The following is a 22,081-nucleotide window of genomic DNA, read 5'->3' on the forward strand; positions in this document are numbered from 1 at the left end:
AGGGGTTTGCTGTGGCACAACCATATAATATGGGCACCGGGAGATAGAGGAGTTTGCTGTTGTGTAGCCTTGTGATATGGGCACCGGGAGATAGAGGGGTTTGCTGTGGTGTAGCCTTGAGATATGGGCACCGGGAGATAGAGGGTTTTTACTGTGGTGCAGCCTTGTGAAATGGGAACCGGCAGATAGAGGGGTTTTCCGTGGAGCAGCCATGTGGTATGGGTAACAGGATATAAGGCACAGCCATGTGGTATGGGTACCACGATATAAAGAGGTTTGCTGTGGTGTACCCTCGTGACATGGGCACCGGGAGATAGAGGGGTTTGCTGTGGTGTAGACTTGTGATATGGGCCCCGGGAGATAGAGGGGTTTGCGGTGGCAAAGCCATACGATATGGGCACCGGGAGATAGAGGGTTTTGATGCCATGCAGCCTTGTGATATGGGCACCAGGAGATAGAGGGGTTTGCTGTGGTACAGCCATGGGATATGGATACCAGGATATAAAGGGGTTTGCTGTGGTATAGCCTTGTAATATGGGCACCGGGAGATAGAGGGGTTTGCTGTGGTGCAGCCTTGTGATATGGACACCGGGAGATAGAGGGGTTTTCTGTGGTGTAGCCTTGTGATATGGGCACCGGGAGATAGAGGAGTTTGCTGTGGTGTAGCCTTGTGATATGGGCAGTGGGAGATAGAGGGGTTTGCTGTGGTGTAGCCTTGTAATATGTGCACCAGGAGATAGAGGGGTTTGCTGTGCTGTAGCCTTGTGATATGGGCACCGGAAGATAGAGGGGTTTTGCTGTGGTGTAGCCTTGTGATATGGGCAGTGGGAGATAGAGGGGTTTGCTGTGGCACAACCATATAATATGGGCACCGGGAGATAGAGGAGTTTGCTGTTGTGTAGCCTTGTGATATGGGCACCGGGAGATAGAGGGGTTTGCTGTGGTGTAGCCTTGTGATATGGGCACCGGGAGATAGAGGGGTTTGATGTCGTGCAGCCTTGTGATATGGGCACTAGGAGATAGAGGGGTTTGCTGTGGTGCAGCCATGGAATATATGGGTACCGGAATATAAAGGGTTTGCTGTGGTATAGCCTTGTGATATGGGCACCGGGAGATAGACGGGTTTGCTGTTGTGTAGCCTTGTGATATGGGCACCGGGAGATAGAGGGGTTTGCTGTGGCACAACCATACGATATGGGAACCGGGAGATAGAGGGGTTTGCTGTTGTGTAGCCTTGTGATATGGGCACAGGGAGATGGAGGAGTTTGCTGTTGTGTAGCCTTGTGATATGGGCACCCGGAGATAGAGGGGTTTGCTGTGGTGCAGCCTGGTGATATGGCACTGGGAGATAGAGGGGTTTGCTATGGTGTAACCTTGTGATACGGGCACCGGGATATAGAGGGGTTTGCTGTTGTGTAGCCTTGTGATATGGGCACCGGGAGATAGAGGGATTTGCTGTGGTGTAGACTTGTGAAATGGGCACCGGGAGATAGAGGGGTTTGCTGTGGTGTAGCCTTGTGATATGGGCAACGGGAGATAGAGGGGTTTGCTGTGGTGTAGCCTTGTGATATGGGCACCGGGATATAGAGGGGTTTGCTGTGGTGTAGCCTTGTGATATGGACACTAAGAGATAGAGGGGTTTTCTGTGGTGTAGCCTTGTGATATGGGCACCGGAAGATAGAGGGGTTTGCTGTGGTGTAGCCTTGTGATATGGGCACCGGGAGATAGAGGGGTTTGCTGTGGTGTAGCCTTGTGATATGGGCACTGCGATATAGAGGGGTTTGCTGTGGTGTAGCCTTGTGATATGGGCACTAAGAGATAGAGGGGTTTTATGTGGTGTAGCCTTGTGATATGGGCACCGGAAGATAGAGGGGTTTGCTGTGGTGTAGCCTTGTGATATGGGCACCTGGAGATAGAGGGTTTTTACTGTGGTGCAGACTTGTGAAATGGGCACCGGGAGATAGAGGGGTTTTCCGTGGACCAGCCATGTGGTATGGGTAACAGGATATAAGGCACAGCCATGTGGTATGGGTACCAGGATATAAAGAGGTTTGCTGTGGTGTAGCCTCGTGACATGGTCACCAGGAGATAGAGGGGTTTGCTGTGGTGTAGCCTTGTGATATGGGCACTAAGAGATAGAGGGGTTTGCTGTGGTGTAGCCTTGTGATATGGGCACCGGGAGATAGAGGGGTTTTCTGTGGTGTAGCCTTGTGATATGGGCACCGGGAGATGGAGAGGTTTGCTGTGGTGTAGCCTTGTGATATGGGCACCGGGAGATAGAGGGGTTTTCTGTGGTGTAGCCTTGTGATATGGGCACTGGGAGATGGAGGGGTTTGCTGTGGTGTAGCATTGTGATATGGGCACCGGGAGATAGAGGGTTTTTACTGTGGTGCAGCCTTGTGAAATGGGCACCGGCAGATAGAGGGATTTTCCGTGGACCAGCCATGTGGTATGGGTAACAGGATATAAGGCACAGCCATGTGGTATGGGTACCAGGATATAAAGAGGTTTGAAGCAGTGTAGCCTCGTGGCATGGGCACCGGGAGATAGAGGGCTTTGCTGTGGTGTAGCCTTGTGATATGGGCCCCGGGAGATAGAGGGGTTTGCTGTGGCAAAGCCATACGATATGGGCACCGGTAGATAGAGGGGTTTGATGACATGCAGCCTTGTGATATGGGCACCAGGAGATAGAGGGGTTTGCTGTGGTACAGCCATGGGATATGGGTACCGTGATGTAAATGGTTTTGCTGTGGTATAGCCTTGTAATATGGGCACTGGGAGATAGAGGGGTTTGCTGTGCTGTAGCCTTGTGATATGGGCACCGGGAGATAGAGGGGTTTGCTGTGGTGAAGCCTTGTGATATGGACACCGGGAGATAGAGGGGTTTTCTGTGGTGTGGCCTTGTGATATGGGCACCGGGATATGGAGGGGTTTGCTGTGGTGTAGCCTTGAGATATGGGCACCGGGAGATAGAGGGTTTTTACTGTGGTGCAGCCTTGTGAAATGGGAACCGGCAGATAGAGGGGTTTTCCGTGGACCAGCCATGTGGTATGGGTAACAGGATATAAGGCACAGCCATGTGGTATGGGTACCACGATATAAAGAGGTTTGCTGTGGTGTAGCCTCGTGACATGGGCACCGGGAGATAGAGGGGTTTGCTGTGGTGTAGACTTGTGATATGGGCCCCGGGAGATAGAGGGGTTTGCGGTGGCAAAGCCATACGATATGGGCACCGGGAGATAGAGGGGTTTGATGCCATGCAGCCTTGTGATATGGGCACCAGGAGATAGAGGGGTTTGCTGTGGTACAGCCATGGGATATGGATACCGGGATATAAAGGGGTTTGCTGTGGTATAGCCTTGTAATATGGGCACCTGGAGATAGAGGGGTTTGCTGTGCTGTAGCCTTGTGATATGGATACCGGGATATAAAGGGGTTTGCTGTGGTATAGCCTTGTAATATGGGCACCTGGAGATAGAGGGGTTTGCTGTGGTGTAGCCTTGTAATATGGGCACCGGGAGATAGAGGGGTTTGCTGTGCTGTAGCCTTGTGATATGGGCACCGGAAGATAGAGGGATTTGCTGTGGTGTAGCCTTGTGATATGGGCAGTGGGAGGTAGAGGGGTTTGCTGTGGCACAACCATATAATATGGGCACCGGGAGATAGAGGAGTTTGCTGTTGTGTAGCCTTGTGATATGGGCACCGGGAGATAGAGGGGTTTGCTGTGGTGTAGCCTTGAGATATGGGCACCGGGAGATAGAGGGTTTTTACTGTGGTGCAGCCTTGTGAAATGGGAACCGGCAGATAGAGGGGTTTTCCGTGGAGCAGCCATGTGGTATGGGTAACAGGATATAAGGCACAGCCATGTGGTATGGGTACCACGATATAAAGAGGTTTGCTGTGGTGTACCCTCGTGACATGGGCACCGGGAGATAGAGGGGTTTGCTGTGGTGTAGACTTGTGATATGGGCCCCGGGAGATAGAGGGGTTTGCGGTGGCAAAGCCATACGATATGGGCACCGGGAGATAGAGGGTTTTGATGCCATGCAGCCTTGTGATATGGGCACCAGGAGATAGAGGGGTTTGCTGTGGTACAGCCATGGGATATGGATACCAGGATATAAAGGGGTTTGCTGTGGTATAGCCTTGTAATATGGGCACCGGGAGATAGAGGGGTTTGCTGTGGTGCAGCCTTGTGATATGGACACCGGGAGATAGAGGGGTTTTCTGTGGTGTAGCCTTGTGATATGGGCACCGGGAGATAGAGGAGTTTGCTGTGGTGTAGCCTTGTGATATGGGCAGTGGGAGATAGAGGGGTTTGCTGTGGTGTAGCCTTGTAATATGTGCACCAGGAGATAGAGGGGTTTGCTGTGCTGTAGCCTTGTGATATGGGCACCGGAAGATAGAGGGGTTTTGCTGTGGTGTAGCCTTGTGATATGGGCAGTGGGAGATAGAGGGGTTTGCTGTGGCACAACCATATAATATGGGCACCGGGAGATAGAGGAGTTTGCTGTTGTGTAGCCTTGCGATATGGGCACCGGGAGATAGAGGGGTTTGCTGTGGTGTAGCCTTGTGATATGGGCACCGGGAGATAGAGGGGTTTGATGTCGTGCAGCCTTGTGATATGGGCACTAGGAGATAGAGGGGTTTGCTGTGGTGCAGCCATGGAATATATGGGTACCGGAATATAAAGGGTTTGCTGTGGTATAGCCTTGTGATATGGGCACCGGGAGATAGACGGGTTTGCTGTTGTGTAGCCTTGTGATATGGGCACCGGGAGATAGAGGGGTTTGCTGTGGCACAACCATACGATATGGGAACCGGGAGATAGAGGGGTTTGCTGTTGTGTAGCCTTGTGATATGGGCACAGGGAGATGGAGGAGTTTGCTGTTGTGTAGCCTTGTGATATGGGCACCCGGAGATAGAGGGGTTTGCTGTGGTGCAGCCTGGTGATATGGCACTGGGAGATAGAGGGGTTTGCTATGGTGTAACCTTGTGATACGGGCACCGGGATATAGAGGGGTTTGCTGTTGTGTAGCCTTGTGATATGGGCACCGGGAGATAGAGGGATTTGCTGTGGTGTAGACTTGTGAAATGGGCACCGGGAGATAGAGGGGTTTGCTGTGGTGTAGCCTTGTGATATGGGCAACGGGAGATAGAGGGGTTTGCTGTGGTGTAGCCTTGTGATATGGGCACCGGGATATAGAGGGGTTTGCTGTGGTGTAGCCTTGTGATATGGACACTAAGAGATAGAGGGGATTTCTGTGGTGTAGCCTTGTGATATGGGCACCGGAAGATAGAGGGGTTTGCTGTGGTGTAGCCTTGTGATATGGGCACCGGGAGATAGAGGGGTTTGCTGTGGTGTAGCCTTGTGATATGGGCACTGCGATATAGAGGGGTTTGCTGTGGTGTAGCCTTGTGATATGGGCACTAAGAGATAGAGGGGTTTTATGTGGTGTAGCCTTGTGATATGGGCACCGGAAGATAGAGGGGTTTGCTGTGGTGTAGCCTTGTGATATGGGCACCTGGAGATAGAGGGTTTTTACTGTGGTGCAGACTTGTGAAATGGGCACCGGGAGATAGAGGGGTTTTCCGTGGACCAGCCATGTGGTATGGGTAACAGGATATAAGGCACAGCCATGTGGTATGGGTACCAGGATATAAAGAGGTTTGCTGTGGTGTAGCCTCGTGACATGGTCACCAGGAGATAGAGGGGTTTGCTGTGGTGTAGCCTTGTGATATGGGCACTAAGAGATAGAGGGGTTTGCTGTGGTGTAGCCTTGTGATATGGGCACCGGGAGATAGAGGGGTTTTCTGTGGTGTAGCCTTGTGATATGGGCACCGGGAGATGGAGAGGTTTGCTGTGGTGTAGCCTTGTGATATGGGCACCGGGAGATAGAGGGTTTTTACTGTGGTGCAGCCTTGTGAAATGGGCAGCGGCAGATAGAGGGGTTTTCCGTGGACCAGCCATGTGGTATGTGTAACAGGATATAAGGCACAGCCATGTGGTATGGGTACCACGATATAAAGAGGTTTGCTGTGGTGTAGCCTCGTGACATGGGCAACGGGAGATAGAGGGGTTTGCTGTGGTGTAGACTTGTGATATGGGCCCCGGGAGATAGAGGGTTTTGCTGTGGCAAAGCCATACGATATGGGCACCGGGAGATAGAGGGGTTTGATGCCATGCAGCCTTGTGATATGGGCACCAGGAGATAGAGGGGTTTGCTGTGGTACAGCCATGGGATATGGATACCGGGATATAAAGGGGTTTGCTGTGGTATAGCCTTGTAATATGGGCACCGGGAGATAGAGGGGTTTGCTGTGCTGTAGCCTCGTGATATGGGCACCGGGAGATAGAGGGGTTTGCTGTGGTGCAGCCTTGTGATATGGACACCGGGAGATAGAGGGGTTTTCTGTGGTGTAGCCTTGTGATATGGGCACCGGGAGATAGAGGGTTTTGCTGTGGTGTAGCCTTGTGATATGGGCAGTGGGAGATAGAGGGGTTTGCTGTGGTGTAGCCTTGTAATATGGGCACCAGGAGATAGAGGGGTTTGCTGTGCTGTAGCCTTGTGATATGGGCACCGGAAGATAGAGGGATTTGCTGTGCTGTAGCCTTGTGATTTGGGCAGTGGGAGATAGAGGGGTTTGCTGTGGCACAACCATATAATATGGGCACCGGGAGATAGAGGAGTTTGCTGTTGTGTAGCCTTGTGATATGGGCACCGGGAGATAGAGGGGTTTGCTGTGGTGTAGCCTTGTGATATGGGCACCGAGAGATAGAGGGGTTTGATGTTGTGCAGCCTTGTGATATGGGCACCAGGATATAGAGGGGTTTGCTGTGGTGCAGCCATGGAATATATGGGTACCAGGATATAAAGGGGTTTGCTGTGGTATAGCCTTGTGATATGGGCACCGGGAGATAGAGGGGTTTGCTGTTGTGTAGCCTTGTGATATGGGCACCGGGAGATAGAGGGGTTTGCTGTGGCACAACCATACAATATGGGAACCGGGAGATAGAGGGGTTTGCTGTTGTGTAGCCTTGTGATATGGGCACCGGGAGATAGAGGGGTTTTCTGTGGTGTAGCCTTGTGATATGGGCACCGGAAGATAGAGGGGTTTGCTGTGGTGTAGCCTTGTGATATGGGCACCGGGAGATAGAGGGTTTTTACTGTGGTGCAGACTTGTGAAATGGGCACCGGGAGATAGAGGGGTTTTCCGTGGACCAGCCATGTGGTATGGGTAACAGGATATAAGGCACAGCCATGTGGTATGGGTACCAGGATATAAAGAGGTTTGCTGTGGTGTAGCCTCGTGACATGGGCACCAGGAGATAGAGGGGTTTGCTGTACTGTAGCCTTGTGATATGGGCCCCGGGAGATAGAGGGGTTTGCTGTGGCAAAGCCATACGATATGGGCATCGGGAGATAGAGGGGTTTGATGCCATGCAGCCTTGTGATATGGGCACCAGGAGATAGAGGGGTTTGCTGTGGTACAGCCATAGGATATGGGTACCGGGATATAAAGGGGTTTGCTGTGGTATAGCCTTGTAATATGGGCACTGGGAGATAGAGGGGTTTGCTGTGCTGTAGCCTTGTGATATGGGCACCGGGAGATAGAGGGGTTTGCTGTGGTGCAGCCTTGTGATATGGCACTGGGAGATAGAGGGGTTTGCTGTGGTGTAGCCTTGTGATATGGGCACTGGGATATAGAGGGGTTTGCCGTTGTGTAGCCTTGTGATATGGGCCCCGGGAGATAGAGCGTTTTGCTGTGGCAAAGCCATACGATATGGGCACCGGGAGATGGAGGGGTTTGATGCCATGCAGCCTTGTGATATGGGCACCAGGAGATAGAGGGGTTTGCTGTGGTACAGCCATGGGATATGGATACCGGGATATAAAGGGGTTTGCTGTGGTATAGCCTTGTAATATGGGCACCGGGAGATAGAGGGGTTTGCTGTGCTGTAGCCTTGTGATATGGGCACCGGGAGATAGAGGGGTTTGCTGTGGTGCAGCCTTGTGATATGGACACCGGGAGATAGAGGGGTTTTCTGTGGTGTAGCCTTGTGATATGGGCACCGGGAGATAGAGGGTTTTGCTGTGGTGTAGCCTTGTGATATGGGCAGTGGGAGATAGAGGGGTTTGCTGTGGTGTAGCCTTGTAATATGGGCACCAGGAGATAGAGGGGTTTGCTGTGCTGTAGCCTTGTGATATGGGCACCGGAAGATAGAGGGATTTGCTGTGCTGTAGCCTTGTGATTTGGGCAGTGGGAGATAGAGGGGTTTGCTGTGGCACAACCATATAATATGGGCACCGGGAGATAGAGGAGTTTGCTGTTGTGTAGCCTTGTGATATGGGCACCAGGAGATAGAGGGGTTTGCTGTGGTGTAGCCTTGTGATATGGGCACCGAGAGATAGAGGAGTTTGATGTCGTGCAGCCTTGTGATATGGGCACCAGGAGATAGAGGGGTTTGCTGTGGTGCAGCCATGGAATATATGGGTACCGGGATATAAAGGGGTTTGCTGTGGTATAGCCTTGTGATATGGGCACCGGGAGATAGAGGGGTTTGCTGTTGTGTAGCCTTGTGATATGGGCACCGGGAGATAGAGGGGTTTGCTGTGGCACAACCATACAATATGGGAACCGGGAGATAGAGGGGTTTGCTGTTGTGTAGCCTTGTGATATGGGCACCGGGAGATAGAGGGGTTTTCTGTGGTGTAGCCTTGTGATATGGGCACCGGAAGATAGAGGGGTTTGCTGTGGTGTAGCCTTGTGATATGGGCACCGGGAGATAGAGGGTTTTTACTGTGGTGCAGACTTGTGAAATGGGCACCGGGAGATAGAGGGGTTTTCCGTGGACCAGCCATGTGGTATGGGTAACAGGATATAAGGCACAGCCATGTGGTATGGGTACCAGGATATAAAGAGGTTTGCTGTGGTGTAGCCTCGTGACATGGGCACCAGGAGATAGAGGGGTTTGCTGTACTGTAGCCTTGTGATATGGGCCCCGGGAGATAGAGGGGTTTGCTGTGGCAAAGCCATACGATATGGGCATCGGGAGATAGAGGGGTTTGATGCCATGCAGCCTTGTGATATGGGCACCAGGAGATAGAGGGGTTTGCTGTGGTACAGCCATAGGATATGGGTACCGGGATATAAAGGGGTTTGCTGTGGTATAGCCTTGTAATATGGGCACAGGGAGATAGAGGGGTTTGCTGTGCTGTAGCCTTGTGATATGGGCACCGGGAGATAGAGGGGTTTGCTGTGGTGCAGCCTTGTGATATGGCACTGGGAGATAGAGGGGTTTGCTGTGGTGTAGCCTTGTGATATGGGCACTGGGATATAGAGGGGTTTGCCGTTGTGTAGCCTTGTGATATGGGCACCGGGAGATAGAGGGATTTGCTGTGGTGTAGACTTGTGAAATGGGCACCGGGAGATAGAGGGGTTTGCTGTGGTGTAGCCTTGTGATATGGGCACCGGGATATAGAGGGGTTTGCTGTGGTGTAGCCTTGTGATATGGGCACCGGGAGATAGAGGGGTTTTCTGTGGTGTAGCCTTGTGATATGGGCACCGGAAGATAGAGGGGTTTGCTGTGGTGTAGCCTTGTGATATGGGCACCGGGAGATAGAGGGTTTTTACTGTGGTGCAGACTTGTGAAATGGGCACCGGGAGATAGAGGGGTTTTCCGTGGACCAGCCATGTGGTATGGGTAACAGGATATAAGGCACAGCCATGTGGTATGGGTACCACGATATAAAGAGGTTTGCTGTGGTGTAGCCTCGTGACATGGGCACCGGGAGATAGAGGGGTTTGCTGTGGTGTAGACTTGTGATATGGGCCCCGGGAGATAGAGGGGTTTGCGGTGGCAAAGCCATACGATATGGGCACCGGGAGATAGAGGGGTTTGATGCCATGCAGCCTTGTGATATGGGCACCAGGAGATAGAGGGGTTTGCTGTGGTACAGCCATGGGATATGGATACCGGGATATAAAGGGGTTTGCTGTGGTATAGCCTTGTAATATGGGCACCTGGAGATAGAGGGGTTTGCTGTGCTGTAGCCTTGTGATATGGATACCGGGATATAAAGGGGTTTGCTGTGGTATAGCCTTGTAATATGGGCACCTGGAGATAGAGGGGTTTGCTGTGGTGTAGCCTTGTAATATGGGCACCGGGAGATAGAGGGGTTTGCTGTGCTGTAGCCTTGTGATATGGGCACCGGAAGATAGAGGGATTTGCTGTGGTGTAGCCTTGTGATATGGGCAGTGGGAGGTAGAGGGGTTTGCTGTGGCACAACCATATAATATGGGCACCGGGAGATAGAGGAGTTTGCTGTTGTGTAGCCTTGTGATATGGGCACCGGGAGATAGAGGGGTTTGCTGTGGTGTAGCCTTGAGATATGGGCACCGGGAGATAGAGGGTTTTTACTGTGGTGCAGCCTTGTGAAATGGGAACCGGCAGATAGAGGGGTTTTCCGTGGAGCAGCCATGTGGTATGGGTAACAGGATATAAGGCACAGCCATGTGGTATGGGTACCACGATATAAAGAGGTTTGCTGTGGTGTACCCTCGTGACATGGGCACCGGGAGATAGAGGGGTTTGCTGTGGTGTAGACTTGTGATATGGGCCCCGGGAGATAGAGGGGTTTGCGGTGGCAAAGCCATACGATATGGGCACCGGGAGATAGAGGGTTTTGATGCCATGCAGCCTTGTGATATGGGCACCAGGAGATAGAGGGGTTTGCTGTGGTACAGCCATGGGATATGGATACCAGGATATAAAGGGGTTTGCTGTGGTATAGCCTTGTAATATGGGCACCGGGAGATAGAGGGGTTTGCTGTGGTGCAGCCTTGTGATATGGACACCGGGAGATAGAGGGGTTTTCTGTGGTGTAGCCTTGTGATATGGGCACCGGGAGATAGAGGAGTTTGCTGTGGTGTAGCCTTGTGATATGGGCAGTGGGAGATAGAGGGGTTTGCTGTGGTGTAGCCTTGTAATATGTGCACCAGGAGATAGAGGGGTTTGCTGTGCTGTAGCCTTGTGATATGGGCACCGGAAGATAGAGGGGTTTTGCTGTGGTGTAGCCTTGTGATATGGGCAGTGGGAGATAGAGGGGTTTGCTGTGGCACAACCATATAATATGGGCACCGGGAGATAGAGGAGTTTGCTGTTGTGTAGCCTTGTGATATGGGCACCGGGAGATAGAGGGGTTTGCTGTGGTGTAGCCTTGTGATATGGGCACCGGGAGATAGAGGGGTTTGATGTCGTGCAGCCTTGTGATATGGGCACTAGGAGATAGAGGGGTTTGCTGTGGTGCAGCCATGGAATATATGGGTACCGGAATATAAAGGGTTTGCTGTGGTATAGCCTTGTGATATGGGCACCGGGAGATAGACGGGTTTGCTGTTGTGTAGCCTTGTGATATGGGCACCGGGAGATAGAGGGGTTTGCTGTGGCACAACCATACGATATGGGAACCGGGAGATAGAGGGGTTTGCTGTTGTGTAGCCTTGTGATATGGGCACAGGGAGATGGAGGAGTTTGCTGTTGTGTAGCCTTGTGATATGGGCACCCGGAGATAGAGGGGTTTGCTGTGGTGCAGCCTGGTGATATGGCACTGGGAGATAGAGGGGTTTGCTATGGTGTAACCTTGTGATACGGGCACCGGGATATAGAGGGGTTTGCTGTTGTGTAGCCTTGTGATATGGGCACCGGGAGATAGAGGGATTTGCTGTGGTGTAGACTTGTGAAATGGGCACCGGGAGATAGAGGGGTTTGCTGTGGTGTAGCCTTGTGATATGGGCAACGGGAGATAGAGGGGTTTGCTGTGGTGTAGCCTTGTGATATGGGCACCGGGATATAGAGGGGTTTGCTGTGGTGTAGCCTTGTGATATGGACACTAAGAGATAGAGGGGTTTTCTGTGGTGTAGCCTTGTGATATGGGCACCGGAAGATAGAGGGGTTTGCTGTGGTGTAGCCTTGTGATATGGGCACCGGGAGATAGAGGGGTTTGCTGTGGTGTAGCCTTGTGATATGGGCACTGCGATATAGAGGGGTTTGCTGTGGTGTAGCCTTGTGATATGGGCACTAAGAGATAGAGGGGTTTTATGTGGTGTAGCCTTGTGATATGGGCACCGGAAGATAGAGGGGTTTGCTGTGGTGTAGCCTTGTGATATGGGCACCTGGAGATAGAGGGTTTTTACTGTGGTGCAGACTTGTGAAATGGGCACCGGGAGATAGAGGGGTTTTCCGTGGACCAGCCATGTGGTATGGGTAACAGGATATAAGGCACAGCCATGTGGTATGGGTACCAGGATATAAAGAGGTTTGCTGTGGTGTAGCCTCGTGACATGGTCACCAGGAGATAGAGGGGTTTGCTGTGGTGTAGCCTTGTGATATGGGCACTAAGAGATAGAGGGGTTTGCTGTGGTGTAGCCTTGTGATATGGGCACCGGGAGATAGAGGGGTTTTCTGTGGTGTAGCCTTGTGATATGGGCACCGGGAGATGGAGAGGTTTGCTGTGGTGTAGCCTTGTGATATGGGCACCGGGAGATAGAGGGGTTTTCTGTGGTGTAGCCTTGTGATATGGGCACTGGGAGATGGAGGGGTTTGCTGTGGTGTAGCATTGTGATATGGGCACCGGGAGATAGAGGGTTTTTACTGTGGTGCAGCCTTGTGAAATGGGCACCGGCAGATAGAGGGATTTTCCGTGGACCAGCCATGTGGTATGGGTAACAGGATATAAGGCACAGCCATGTGGTATGGGTACCAGGATATAAAGAGGTTTGAAGCAGTGTAGCCTCGTGGCATGGGCACCGGGAGATAGAGGGCTTTGCTGTGGTGTAGCCTTGTGATATGGGCCCCGGGAGATAGAGGGGTTTGCTGTGGCAAAGCCATACGATATGGGCACCGGTAGATAGAGGGGTTTGATGACATGCAGCCTTGTGATATGGGCACCAGGAGATAGAGGGGTTTGCTGTGGTACAGCCATGGGATATGGGTACCGTGATGTAAATGGTTTTGCTGTGGTATAGCCTTGTAATATGGGCACTGGGAGATAGAGGGGTTTGCTGTGCTGTAGCCTTGTGATATGGGCACCGGGAGATAGAGGGGTTTGCTGTGGTGAAGCCTTGTGATATGGACACCGGGAGATAGAGGGGTTTTCTGTGGTGTGGCCTTGTGATATGGGCACCGGGATATGGAGGGGTTTGCTGTGGTGTAGCCTTGAGATATGGGCACCGGGAGATAGAGGGTTTTTACTGTGGTGCAGCCTTGTGAAATGGGAACCGGCAGATAGAGGGGTTTTCCGTGGACCAGCCATGTGGTATGGGTAACAGGATATAAGGCACAGCCATGTGGTATGGGTACCACGATATAAAGAGGTTTGCTGTGGTGTAGCCTCGTGACATGGGCACCGGGAGATAGAGGGGTTTGCTGTGGTGTAGACTTGTGATATGGGCCCCGGGAGATAGAGGGGTTTGCGGTGGCAAAGCCATACGATATGGGCACCGGGAGATAGAGGGGTTTGATGCCATGCAGCCTTGTGATATGGGCACCAGGAGATAGAGGGGTTTGCTGTGGTACAGCCATGGGATATGGATACCGGGATATAAAGGGGTTTGCTGTGGTATAGCCTTGTAATATGGGCACCTGGAGATAGAGGGGTTTGCTGTGCTGTAGCCTTGTGATATGGATACCGGGATATAAAGGGGTTTGCTGTGGTATAGCCTTGTAATATGGGCACCTGGAGATAGAGGGGTTTGCTGTGGTGTAGCCTTGTAATATGGGCACCGGGAGATAGAGGGGTTTGCTGTGCTGTAGCCTTGTGATATGGGCACCGGAAGATAGAGGGATTTGCTGTGGTGTAGCCTTGTGATATGGGCAGTGGGAGGTAGAGGGGTTTGCTGTGGCACAACCATATAATATGGGCACCGGGAGATAGAGGAGTTTGCTGTTGTGTAGCCTTGTGATATGGGCACCGGGAGATAGAGGGGTTTGCTGTGGTGTAGCCTTGAGATATGGGCACCGGGAGATAGAGGGTTTTTACTGTGGTGCAGCCTTGTGAAATGGGAACCGGCAGATAGAGGGGTTTTCCGTGGAGCAGCCATGTGGTATGGGTAACAGGATATAAGGCACAGCCATGTGGTATGGGTACCACGATATAAAGAGGTTTGCTGTGGTGTACCCTCGTGACATGGGCACCGGGAGATAGAGGGGTTTGCTGTGGTGTAGACTTGTGATATGGGCCCCGGGAGATAGAGGGGTTTGCGGTGGCAAAGCCATACGATATGGGCACCGGGAGATAGAGGGTTTTGATGCCATGCAGCCTTGTGATATGGGCACCAGGAGATAGAGGGGTTTGCTGTGGTACAGCCATGGGATATGGATACCAGGATATAAAGGGGTTTGCTGTGGTATAGCCTTGTAATATGGGCACCGGGAGATAGAGGGGTTTGCTGTGGTGCAGCCTTGTGATATGGACACCGGGAGATAGAGGGGTTTTCTGTGGTGTAGCCTTGTGATATGGGCACCGGGAGATAGAGGAGTTTGCTGTGGTGTAGCCTTGTGATATGGGCAGTGGGAGATAGAGGGGTTTGCTGTGGTGTAGCCTTGTAATATGTGCACCAGGAGATAGAGGGGTTTGCTGTGCTGTAGCCTTGTGATATGGGCACCGGAAGATAGAGGGGTTTTGCTGTGGTGTAGCCTTGTGATATGGGCAGTGGGAGATAGAGGGGTTTGCTGTGGCACAACCATATAATATGGGCACCGGGAGATAGAGGAGTTTGCTGTTGTGTAGCCTCGCGATATGGGCACCGGGAGATAGAGGGGTTTGCTGTGGTGTAGCCTTGTGATATGGGCACCGGGAGATAGAGGGGTTTGATGTCGTGCAGCCTTGTGATATGGGCACTAGGAGATAGAGGGGTTTGCTGTGGTGCAGCCATGGAATATATGGGTACCGGAATATAAAGGGTTTGCTGTGGTATAGCCTTGTGATATGGGCACCGGGAGATAGACGGGTTTGCTGTTGTGTAGCCTTGTGATATGGGCACCGGGAGATAGAGGGGTTTGCTGTGGCACAACCATACGATATGGGAACCGGGAGATAGAGGGGTTTGCTGTTGTGTAGCCTTGTGATATGGGCACAGGGAGATGGAGGAGTTTGCTGTTGTGTAGCCTTGTGATATGGGCACCCGGAGATAGAGGGGTTTGCTGTGGTGCAGCCTGGTGATATGGCACTGGGAGATAGAGGGGTTTGCTATGGTGTAACCTTGTGATACGGGCACCGGGATATAGAGGGGTTTGCTGTTGTGTAGCCTTGTGATATGGGCACCGGGAGATAGAGGGATTTGCTGTGGTGTAGACTTGTGAAATGGGCACCGGGAGATAGAGGGGTTTGCTGTGGTGTAGCCTTGTGATATGGGCAACGGGAGATAGAGGGGTTTGCTGTGGTGTAGCCTTGTGATATGGGCACCGGGATATAGAGGGGTTTGCTGTGGTGTAGCCTTGTGATATGGACACTAAGAGATAGAGGGGTTTTCTGTGGTGTAGCCTTGTGATATGGGCACCGGAAGATAGAGGGGTTTGCTGTGGTGTAGCCTTGTGATATGGGCACCGGGAGATAGAGGGGTTTGCTGTGGTGTAGCCTTGTGATATGGGCACTGCGATATAGAGGGGTTTGCTGTGGTGTAGCCTTGTGATATGGGCACTAAGAGATAGAGGGGTTTTATGTGGTGTAGCCTTGTGATATGGGCACCGGAAGATAGAGGGGTTTGCTGTGGTGTAGCCTTGTGATATGGGCACCTGGAGATAGAGGGTTTTTACTGTGGTGCAGACTTGTGAAATGGGCACCGGGAGATAGAGGGGTTTTCCGTGGACCAGCCATGTGGTATGGGTAACAGGATATAAGGCACAGCCATGTGGTATGGGTACCAGGATATAAAGAGGTTTGCTGTGGTGTAGCCTCGTGACATGGTCACCAGGAGATAGAGGGGTTTGCTGTGGTGTAGCCTTGTGATATGGGCACTAAGAGATAGAGGGGTTTGCTGTGGTGTAGCCTTGTGATATGGGCACCGGGAGATAGAGGGGTTTTCTGTGGTGTAGCCTTGTGATATGGGCACCGGGAGATGGAGAGGTTTGCTGTGGTGTAGCCTTGTGATATGGGCACCGGGAGATAGAGGGTTTTTACTGTGGTGCAGCCTTGTGAAATGGGCAGCGGCAGATAGAGGGGTTTTCCGTGGACCAGCCATGTGGTATGTGTAACAGGATATAAGGCACAGCCATGTGGTATGGGTACCACGATATAAAGAGGTTTGCTGTGGTGTAGCCTCGTGACATGGGCAACGGGAGATAGAGGGGTTTGCTGTGGTGTAGACTTGTGATATGGGCCCCGGGAGATAGAGGGTTTTGCTGTGGCAAAGCCATACGATATGGGCACCGGGAGATAGAGGGGTTTGATGCCATGCAGCCTTGTGATATGGGCACCAGGAGATAGAGGGGTTTGCTGTGGTACAGCCATGGGATATGGATACCGGGATATAAAGGGGTTTGCTGTGGTATAGCCTTGTAATATGGGCACCGGGAGATAGAGGGGTTTGCTGTGCTGTAGCCTCGTGATATGGGCACCGGGAGATAGAGGGGTTTGCTGTGGTGCAGCCTTGTGATATGGACACCGGGAGATAGAGGGGTTTTCTGTGGTGTAGCCTTGTGATATGGGCACCGGGAGATAGAGGGTTTTGCTGTGGTGTAGCCTTGTGATATGGGCAGTGGGAGATAGAGGGGTTTGCTGTGGTGTAGCCTTGTAATATGGGCACCAGGAGATAGAGGGGTTTGCTGTGCTGTAGCCTTGTGATATGGGCACCGGAAGATAGAGGGATTTGCTGTGCTGTAGCCTTGTGATTTGGGCAGTGGGAGATAGAGGGGTTTGCTGTGGCACAACCATATAATATGGGCACCGGGAGATAGAGGAGTTTGCTGTTGTGTAGCCTTGTGATATGGGCACCGGGAGATAGAGGGGTTTGCTGTGGTGTAGCCTTGTGATATGGGCACCGAGAGATAGAGGGGTTTGATGTTGTGCAGCCTTGTGATATGGGCACCAGGATATAGAGGGGTTTGCTGTGGTGCAGCCATGGAATATATGGGTACCAGGATATAAAGGGGTTTGCTGTGGTATAGCCTTGTGATATGGGCACCGGGAGATAGAGGGGTTTGCTGTTGTGTAGCCTTGTGATATGGGCACCGGGAGATAGAGGGGTTTGCTGTGGCACAACCATACAATATGGGAACCGGGAGATAGAGGGGTTTGCTGTTGTGTAGCCTTGTGATATGGGCACCGGGAGATAGAGGGGTTTTCTGTGGTGTAGCCTTGTGATATGGGCACCGGAAGATAGAGGGGTTTGCTGTGGTGTAGCCTTGTGATATGGGCACCGGGAGATAGAGGGTTTTTACTGTGGTGCAGACTTGTGAAATGGGCACCGGGAGATAGAGGGGTTTTCCGTGGACCAGCCATGTGGTATGGGTAACAGGATATAAGGCACAGCCATGTGGTATGGGTACCAGGATATAAAGAGGTTTGCTGTGGTGTAGCCTCGTGACATGGGCACCAGGAGATAGAGGGGTTTGCTGTACTGTAGCCTTGTGATATGGGCCCCGGGAGATAGAGGGGTTTGCTGTGGCAAAGCCATACGATATGGGCATCGGGAGATAGAGGGGTTTGATGCCATGCAGCCTTGTGATATGGGCACCAGGAGATAGAGGGGTTTGCTGTGGTACAGCCATAGGATATGGGTACCGGGATATAAAGGGGTTTGCTGTGGTATAGCCTTGTAATATGGGCACAGGGAGATAGAGGGGTTTGCTGTGCTGTAGCCTTGTGATATGGGCACCGGGAGATAGAGGGGTTTGCTGTGGTGCAGCCTTGTGATATGGCACTGGGAGATAGAGGGGTTTGCTGTGGTGTAGCCTTGTGATATGGGCACTGGGATATAGAGGGGTTTGCCGTTGTGTAGCCTTGTGATATGGGCACCGGGAGATAGAGGGATTTGCTGTGGTGTAGACTTGTGAAATGGGCACCGGGAGATAGAGGGGTTTGCTGTGGTGTAGCCTTGTGATATGGGCACCGGGATATAGAGGGGTTTGCTGTGGTGTAGCCTTGTGATATGGGCACCGGGAGATAGAGGGGTTTTCTGTGGTGTAGCCTTGTGATATGGGCACCGGAAGATAGAGGGGTTTGCTGTGGTGTAGCCTTGTGATATGGGCACCGGGAGATAGAGGGTTTTTACTGTGGTGCAGACTTGTGAAATGGGCACCGGGAGATAGAGGGGTTTTCCGTGGACCAGCCATGTGGTATGGGTAACAGGATATAAGGCACAGCCATGTGGTATGGGTACCACGATATAAAGAGGTTTGCTGTGGTGTAGCCTCGTGACATGGGCACCGGGAGATAGAGGGGTTTGCTGTGGTGTAGACTTGTGATATGGGCCCCGGGAGATAGAGGGGTTTGCGGTGGCAAAGCCATACGATATGGGCACCGGGAGATAGAGGGGTTTGATGCCATGCAGCCTTGTGATATGGGCACCAGGAGATAGAGGGGTTTGCTGTGGTACAGCCATGGGATATGGATACCGGGATATAAAGGGGTTTGCTGTGGTATAGCCTTGTAATATGGGCACCTGGAGATAGAGGGGTTTGCTGTGCTGTAGCCTTGTGATATGGATACCGGGATATAAAGGGGTTTGCTGTGGTATAGCCTTGTAATATGGGCACCTGGAGATAGAGGGGTTTGCTGTGGTGTAGCCTTGTAATATGGGCACCGGGAGATAGAGGGGTTTGCTGTGCTGTAGCCTTGTGATATGGGCACCGGAAGATAGAGGGATTTGCTGTGGTGTAGCCTTGTGATATGGGCAGTGGGAGGTAGAGGGGTTTGCTGTGGCACAACCATATAATATGGGCACCGGGAGATAGAGGAGTTTGCTGTTGTGTAGCCTTGTGATATGGGCACCGGGAGATAGAGGGGTTTGCTGTGGTGTAGCCTTGAGATATGGGCACCGGGAGATAGAGGGTTTTTACTGTGGTGCAGCCTTGTGAAATGGGAACCGGCAGATAGAGGGGTTTTCCGTGGAGCAGCCATGTGGTATGGGTAACAGGATATAAGGCACAGCCATGTGGTATGGGTACCACGATATAAAGAGGTTTGCTGTGGTGTACCCTCGTGACATGGGCACCGGGAGATAGAGGGGTTTGCTGTGGTGTAGACTTGTGATATGGGCCCCGGGAGATAGAGGGGTTTGCGGTGGCAAAGCCATACGATATGGGCACCGGGAGATAGAGGGTTTTGATGCCATGCAGCCTTGTGATATGGGCACCAGGAGATAGAGGGGTTTGCTGTGGTACAGCCATGGGATATGGATACCAGGATATAAAGGGGTTTGCTGTGGTATAGCCTTGTAATATGGGCACCGGGAGATAGAGGGGTTTGCTGTGGTGCAGCCTTGTGATATGGACACCGGGAGATAGAGGGGTTTTCTGTGGTGTAGCCTTGTGATATGGGCACCGGGAGATAGAGGAGTTTGCTGTGGTGTAGCCTTGTGATATGGGCAGTGGGAGATAGAGGGGTTTGCTGTGGTGTAGCCTTGTAATATGTGCACCAGGAGATAGAGGGGTTTGCTGTGCTGTAGCCTTGTGATATGGGCACCGGAAGATAGAGGGGTTTTGCTGTGGTGTAGCCTTGTGATATGGGCAGTGGGAGATAGAGGGGTTTGCTGTGGCACAACCATATAATATGGGCACCGGGAGATAGAGGAGTTTGCTGTTGTGTAGCCTTGTGATATGGGCACCGGGAGATAGAGGGGTTTGCTGTGGTGTAGCCTTGTGATATGGGCACCGGGAGATAGAGGGGTTTGATGTCGTGCAGCCTTGTGATATGGGCACTAGGAGATAGAGGGGTTTGCTGTGGTGCAGCCATGGAATATATGGGTACCGGAATATAAAGGGTTTGCTGTGGTATAGCCTTGTGATATGGGCACCGGGAGATAGACGGGTTTGCTGTTGTGTAGCCTTGTGATATGGGCACCGGGAGATAGAGGGGTTTGCTGTGGCACAACCATACGATATGGGAACCGGGAGATAGAGGGGTTTGCTGTTGTGTAGCCTTGTGATATGGGCACAGGGAGATGGAGGAGTTTGCTGTTGTGTAGCCTTGTGATATGGGCACCCGGAGATAGAGGGGTTTGCTGTGGTGCAGCCTGGTGATATGGCACTGGGAGATAGAGGGGTTTGCTATGGTGTAACCTTGTGATACGGGCACCGGGATATAGAGGGGTTTGCTGTTGTGTAGCCTTGTGATATGGGCACCGGGAGATAGAGGGATTTGCTGTGGTGTAGACTTGTGAAATGGGCACCGGGAGATAGAGGGGTTTGCTGTGGTGTAGCCTTGTGATATGGGCAACGGGAGATAGAGGGGTTTGCTGTGGTGTAGCCTTGTGATATGGGCACCGGGATATAGAGGGGTTTGCTGTGGTGTAGCCTTGTGATATGGACACTAAGAGATAGAGGGGTTTTCTGTGGTGTAGCCTTGTGATATGGGCACCGGAAGATAGAGGGGTTTGCTGTGGTGTAGCCTTGTGATATGGGCACCGGGAGATAGAGGGGTTTGCTGTGGTGTAGCCTTGTGATATGGGCACTGCGATATAGAGGGGTTTGCTGTGGTGTAGCCTTGTGATATGGGCACTAAGAGATAGAGGGGTTTTATGTGGTGTAGCCTTGTGATATGGGCACCGGAAGATAGAGGGGTTTGCTGTGGTGTAGCCTTGTGATATGGGCACCTGGAGATAGAGGGTTTTTACTGTGGTGCAGACTTGTGAAATGGGCACCGGGAGATAGAGGGGTTTTCCGTGGACCAGCCATGTGGTATGGGTAACAGGATATAAGGCACAGCCATGTGGTATGGGTACCAGGATATAAAGAGGTTTGCTGTGGTGTAGCCTCGTGACATGGTCACCAGGAGATAGAGGGGTTTGCTGTGGTGTAGCCTTGTGATATGGGCACTAAGAGATAGAGGGGTTTGCTGTGGTGTAGCCTTGTGATATGGGCACCGGGAGATAGAGGGGTTTTCTGTGGTGTAGCCTTGTGATATGGGCACCGGGAGATGGAGAGGTTTGCTGTGGTGTAGCCTTGTGATATGGGCACCGGGAGATAGAGGGGTTTTCTGTGGTGTAGCCTTGTGATATGGGCACTGGGAGATGGAGGGGTTTGCTGTGGTGTAGCATTGTGATATGGGCACCGGGAGATAGAGGGTTTTTACTGTGGTGCAGCCTTGTGAAATGGGCACCGGCAGATAGAGGGATTTTCCGTGGACCAGCCATGTGGTATGGGTAACAGGATATAAGGCACAGCCATGTGGTATGGGTACCAGGATATAAAGAGGTTTGAAGCAGTGTAGCCTCGTGGCATGGGCACCGGGAGATAGAGGGCTTTGCTGTGGTGTAGCCTTGTGATATGGGCCCCGGGAGATAGAGGGGTTTGCTGTGGCAAAGCCATACGATATGGGCACCGGTAGATAGAGGGGTTTGATGACATGCAGCCTTGTGATATGGGCACCAGGAGATAGAGGGGTTTGCTGTGGTACAGCCATGGGATATGGGTACCGTGATGTAAATGGTTTTGCTGTGGTATAGCCTTGTAATATGGGCACTGGGAGATAGAGGGGTTTGCTGTGCTGTAGCCTTGTGATATGGGCACCGGGAGATAGAGGGGTTTGCTGTGGTGAAGCCTTGTGATATGGACACCGGGAGATAGAGGGGTTTTCTGTGGTGTGGCCTTGTGATATGGGCACCGGGATATGGAGGGGTTTGCTGTGGTGTAGCCTTGAGATATGGGCACCGGGAGATAGAGGGTTTTTACTGTGGTGCAGCCTTGTGAAATGGGAACCGGCAGATAGAGGGGTTTTCCGTGGACCAGCCATGTGGTATGGGTAACAGGATATAAGGCACAGCCATGTGGTATGGGTACCACGATATAAAGAGGTTTGCTGTGGTGTAGCCTCGTGACATGGGCACCGGGAGATAGAGGGGTTTGCTGTGGTGTAGACTT

Source organism: Ambystoma mexicanum, chromosome 7q (assembly GCF_040938575.1).
Source record: "Ambystoma mexicanum isolate Mex_15411 chromosome 7q, UKY_AmexF1_1, whole genome shotgun sequence".
Taxonomy (NCBI): Eukaryota; Metazoa; Chordata; class Amphibia; order Caudata; family Ambystomatidae; genus Ambystoma; species Ambystoma mexicanum.